The sequence below is a fragment of the Lontra canadensis genome, unplaced genomic scaffold (assembly GCF_010015895.1).
Source record: "Lontra canadensis isolate GAN:19392208 unplaced genomic scaffold, GSC_riverotter_1.0 scaffold8, whole genome shotgun sequence".
Taxonomy (NCBI): Eukaryota; Metazoa; Chordata; class Mammalia; order Carnivora; family Mustelidae; genus Lontra; species Lontra canadensis.
The window spans coordinates 26,550,173-26,556,172 of record NW_022631002.1 but is presented as its reverse complement, the minus strand read 5'-3'; positions in this window follow the sequence as shown (position 1 = coordinate 26,556,172).

Sequence of the window (6,000 nt, the reverse complement as noted above, 5' to 3'; positions counted from 1 at the left end):
CCTGTGTCAGTGCCTTCCTCAGCTGGGACCTGATGGGCTCACTGATCTGGGAAGGAAACCTAAAAAGCTCTTTCCCCCAGCAAGGTGGGGCCATCGTTTCTTCGCGGGGGCACACGGTCCACACGCCTAGTATTCACTCTGATAAACCGGCACAGGACTTGGCACAGAGCACAGGCTCCATAGGTAACTGTGCACAGACAAAATGCCCTGGGCCCCCGCTAGCAACCGGAGCCCCTGCAGAGCCTACACTAGTCCCGGGGTCCTCAGGCCCAGCCACTAGCTCCTGTACCCCAGGCTTCTGTGCATCCAGTAACAACGGTTCTAAGTGCTGTTTCCAGCTCCACATTAAGACCTCTGCAGGCATAATCTTGATGAACTCTTCCAGTAGCCGATAGCCTATGCCTGTGACCGTTGCAGAGATGAACTGAAGAGAGCAGCTCATCCAGTCCCACAGAGGCGGAGCCAGAACTTACATCCGGATCTGCCCCATCCCAGAGCCTATACTTACTCCACAGCATCTTCCTCTGACTCTGCAAGGGAGTCTGCTCGACTTGCTAATGAATTTGTCCTTTCTCTGCACTGAATCTGGGAGGTCTGTTATCCTGATCCATTCTCCCACGTCAGTCATTGTCACTGGGGCCTGCTAGACCTGGGCGCCCACCAGCATGCCACCTCTAGGTGCCTGGTAGCCTCAGGAACCCATGTCTACTTGGTGAGAGCGAGTGAGGGAGACCTTCATCCTCAGCTTCCAATGCCCTGCTGGTTCTGCAGCCACAACTCAGCTGAACTATCCTTTAGGGGCACCTTCACTTCTGAGAGGGCTGCAGGAGTGCACAGAGCCCCATTTCCCCAAGGACCTTTGGGAAATTAGAGTACAACCGCTGGCAACATGGGATAGAATTGCAGGGTGAGGGCATCTGGCTTCTTCGGTCCGGGCCTAACCCCTGCTTGGGCCAGCTGTAAGACTACGTGTCCGTCAAAACAACAGCACAAGTCTGCTTATCTGCCCACTGCTCAGCAGCTGGGGTGAGTCTAGCTGGATGTCACATCCAGAGAAGTTTCTACCCATCCAAACCTGGAATAATCTGTCAAATTCTGCAGTCAAATGCTTTACCCCTGAGCCGTACCCCCTAATCTGTCAAGCTATGATTTATCAGAGGTCTCTAAAGGGGAGCAGCTTTCTCCTCCTTAGCCCTCAGGGGACAGGCGTACTGGGGGAACCACTTCTCATGCAGACCTCTCTTCTACACCTCCCCATGGGAGGAATTTACCAAACTGGTAAAACTGGAAAGACAGACATCAACTGGGCCATGGGTAGAGTCCCTGCCTTATGCTGGTGTCCATCCCCAACACTCAAAATCTTATGGACCCCCTACCTCGGGTGTGGTGGCCATGGCCCTCACCTCCAGGATTCACAGGAGCAGACCCCAACATCTCTTTCTTCCCCCTTCTCTGCCCAGGTTGAGTGGATCAAACAAGCAAGCCCTCTCCCAGTTGGCTCAAGTTCACAGGGGAAAGCAATGCACCCAAACTCCTGACCCGGCCAAATCACCACTTAAAACAAAGCAACAAACCAAAATAAGTCCCAGGGATGTAACGTACAGTATGGTAACTACAGTTAATAACAACACTGTATTGTATATCAGAAAACCACTAAGAGCATAGATCTTAAAAGCCCTCACCACAAGTAAAGTGGATGGACCATTCTGCAATACATACAAATACTGAACTGTACACCTGAAGCTAATGTCAATCATACCTCAATGAAAACAAACAGCCTTGGTGAGCTGATGCTTGGTTTCTGGTACATGGATAGCAAGCTGAAAAGTGAACTTGAAAATGGAAAAGATCCCTTCACCCTTGCATCACTGCTGCTAAGGCCTGGACACTAGCATTTGTTTAAAATTTCCACTGAAAACAGAGAAGGCCATACTGAAAGAGTTAAAGGCTCAAAATCCTGGTCCTCTCAACTGTGCAACTTCATGCAAGTCACTGAACCACTATGAATTCCGATTTTCCCTATACAATGTAGAGAAGGACTGCTTCACAGGACTTTTTTTCTTTTTTTTTTTTTAGGATGAAAGACACTACAGTCCACAAAAATGGTCCACAAATGTCCCAAACCTGGGCATGGGATGGCTCAGTTAAGCGGCTGTCTTTGGCTCAGGTCATGATCTCAGGGTCCTGGGACTGAGCACTGAGTCGGGCTCCCTGGTTAGCAGGAAGCCTGCTTCTCCCTCTGCCCCTCTACCTCTCCCCCCAAATAACTTAAATCCTTAAAAAACAAAAACAAAAACCAAACAGTGCCTGGCATACACAGCAGGCCTCAGTATCGAATGAATGAATGAAATCCACGTATGGTATAATGACGTGCCCATTACTGAAACAGCCAGTGTGAAGCCTTGCCAACAGCCCAGAGCGGTCTCTGGGTCTTGCTGCCCTTCTCCTCTACAAAGCTCTGAGGCTGGGCCACATTCTGCCTGTCACTGCTGTGACACTCCCATTCTCCCCATCCATAGTTCCAGCAGGTAAGGGAGCAAAACGTCAGCCCTTGCCAGCATCACTAAGGCATGAATGTGCAACTGGCTTGTGTTCACCCTGTGACTACAAGGACGTTGCCAAGATTGAAGCCTCCCACCAAGCAGAACTTACATTCCATACTGTTTCGCGTAAGTAGGCTGGGCACGCCAGAAAATCAAGACAACACTCAAGTCCAAATGATGGTGCACTGCCACTGAGCTCTCCTTGTTGTTTTTCTGGAAGGGGCTTAAGACAACAGCTGAGCCATATACCCACGAGTAGGACACCGGAGCCAAGGAACCGGGTGTGCCTAAGCAATTAACATTTAGCTGAGAGGGAAGCGTACAGCAGAAGCTGGTGGTTGGAGCTCCGACGACCAGATCTGACCCTCCATCATGTCGATGTTCTAGCTGCAAGTGAGGAGTGCCAGTAGGAGGGGAAGACCTGCCATAAATCCCCGCTATGGAAGCTCTGGCCACCCTACCCAGAAACAGGGAAGGCCAGCACTATCAGGGCTACTGAGGATGGCAACCATTTACTGAGCACTGTGTCAGATCCCGCACCCAGTCCCTAAGCCAGACTATCTTTGTCCCTCACCAGAAAGTTGTATCATCATTTCTATCCACCAAGGATGGAACTGAAGCCCAGAGAGGTTAAGGAGCTTGCCCCACTGACCCAGCTAGTAAATGTCTGGCTCCAAGCTCCTAACCACTGCGGTATAATCCAGGGAAGGGGGAAGTAGGCTTTGTTCTCAGGGAGAAGCAGAAGCAGTTGGGGGAAGTCTGAGGCAAAAGCAGCTTGTCCTGGGTAGAAAGGAGGTAGCCAGAAGGGAAGAACCCACGGAATGAGGATGCAAAGAGCTGGCCCAGGTCACCCCTAGTTAAGGGACCAACTTCCAGTCTAAGACTCACCTGAAGCCAGCTCTTCTCTCCTCCTGGGACCCGAGACAAGGGAAGGAAATGGAAACAGATCACCAGCCACCTCTCTGGGTCCAGTCACCTCAGCTCCCCTGCTTTTTATAGATGGAAAAATGGATGCTCTGAATTTCATGCTTTCTCCCCACCAACGTGGGTAATAGGGCCGAAAGTCAGAAGTAGTTGACAGGGCATGGTGTGACACAGGCTAAACAATATAGAGAGAACTGGCTAACAGGCTTTCCCTTGCCTGGTTCAAGAGTTGTAAGAATATTACCACTCAGGGGCACCTGGGTAGTTGGTTAAGCAGCTGCCTTCAGCTCAGGTCATGATCCCAGGATCCCAGGCTCTCTGCTCTGTGGGAAACCTGCTTCTCCCTCTCCCTCTGCCTACTTCTTGTGCTCTATCAAATAAAATTAAAAAAAAAAAAATACTATCACTCGGGACAATGTAAGCAGGTTTACAGAAACCCCACCATACAGGTTGTCTTTAGCCTTTCTTTCCTAATTATAAAACCCCAATTATTTATTTATTCATTCAGGCCTGAGAGCTGCACTTTATGGATTAAAGCAGTCCCTGTTTTCTCTGTCCTTTGGGTTTGAACCACACCGTCTACAATGGCTGCTTTTCAAGGCTGCTTCCTCTACCAGGGAGACCTGGTCCTGCTCTGCCAGTCATGGTTCTATGGGACGTGTGTCTCCCAGGAGTCTACACCAACAGGGACAGTGAACATGATGAGACGATCACCACTGACTCTCAGGCTCCTGTGATACCAGAGAGCAGAAATCTCTCTCTGCGGAGCCTCAACCTTCTCAACACAATCTAGCTACGTTAGTCGACCAGGAGGGAGTTGGGACCCAAGATCCCGTACAGGAAAAGCAAGATCTTGTTTTTAGGTGGATTAGCTTTCAAGTTTTAATCCCTATCACCTTTTGTCCCCTTCTCCTCACAACAGAGGCCACAAGGTACAGTTATGGCTTCTTAAAAATCCAATCACAGGGGCGCCTGGGTGGCTCAGTGGGTTAAACATCTGCCTTGGGCTCAGGTCGTGATGGGATCGAGCCCCTCATCGGGCTCCTGGCTCAGTGGGGAGCCTGCTTCTCCCTCCCGCCCCCCCACACCTCGCTCATGCTCTCTCAGATAAAATCTCAAATAAAATCTTAAAAAAAAAATAAAAGTCAAACCACATAGAGATGGTGACTCTGACTCCTCAGTCTGCCTCCTGAAACGGCGTGAGGTTGCTCTGGGTACATGCTGTAATGATGACAGCTCAATCGCAGGAACAATGGAGCAGGGAAGCAGAAGGTGCCTACACAGTTTTACCTAAATGTCTTGTTTGTTAGGATGGAGCCGAGGCGCCTGTGCTGACAGGAACAATTAGCACGGTCCTGAAAAGGAAGAAGGATTCACAAGGCATCACTTGTGGGTGAAGGGAAGTCACCATCTGTTAACGGGCACCGGAGTGTCACTGCATTGGAAGGGGAGAGGCAGTGGGTTGGAGGAGATCCAGGGGCCTCTCTGCCCACATTAAAAATGAGTAGCTGCTCTGCCTGCCAGCACCACAGTGTCAACACATTCTGTGTGTGTCTCTCTCCGTCTCACACCCAAAAAAGTAGAAACAATTGATGTAGGAACCCAGGGGAAGAGAGAACTGTACAGACTCATTCTCCTGGAGCAGGGGAGCTTATAGATGTTTTTGTGTTTGCTTTTCAAGAGCATGCCTCCCTCTAACTTCATCTCTCTCCATCCCGGAGGGAGAGCCTCTGCCTCCCTTAAGGAGACAGGTGGAACAGTGCCTCGAGGTCTTGGCTGCGCACAGTCTTGAAACTGCCCTGTGCAGGAAGGGGGCGCACAGAGGGGAGGAAAAGACAGGGCAGCACCTTTAGGCCACAAAAAGCTTCCACAGTAAGAAGCCTCAACTACAAACATTCCAAACAGAGAGGGGCCTTGACAGAGCACAGAGTCGAGTCAGAACAGGCAGGTGTGTCCCACTGGTTGGCACTCAGAATTCCAGAAGCTGCTAGAAATAAGTCATCTCGTCTACATACCTACCAGGGCTTCTGCTTTCTGGCCATGATGAAATAAGGTAAGGCCCATGTTTGTTTCTCTAAGGTTTAGGGTCTTAAATGGGATTGGATGGAGGGAGTAGGAAGAGAAGGAATAAGGAAAAACTCCACAATGAGTGCTGAGCGCTGAGTGACACCCCTGGCAGATGTAGTTTATAATCTTTACTTAGTCACACAACATCAAGAATCGGTCAGTTCCAAGGGGGTGCAGCAGTTCACCTGGGGCCTCCCTCCCCCCACCCTGCAAAATGCTCCACAGCGCAGTACAACCACATGGTGCGCTCAGCTAGAAGAGAAGGGTTATATGATGTCTGTCCCATAACTGCCCTTGCTTCTCTGTGCCGTCAGGAAGGGAAACAAAGAAAACAAGAAAGCAACGGGATCTATACACTGCACACCAGCGGGTGGCTATCTTCCCAGGCATTTCCGGGGGAACCTCAGCGGAGCCGCGGTCCCCGCCCCACCACCGTGGCAAGGGAAGAGGCAGCAAGACAGGGCCG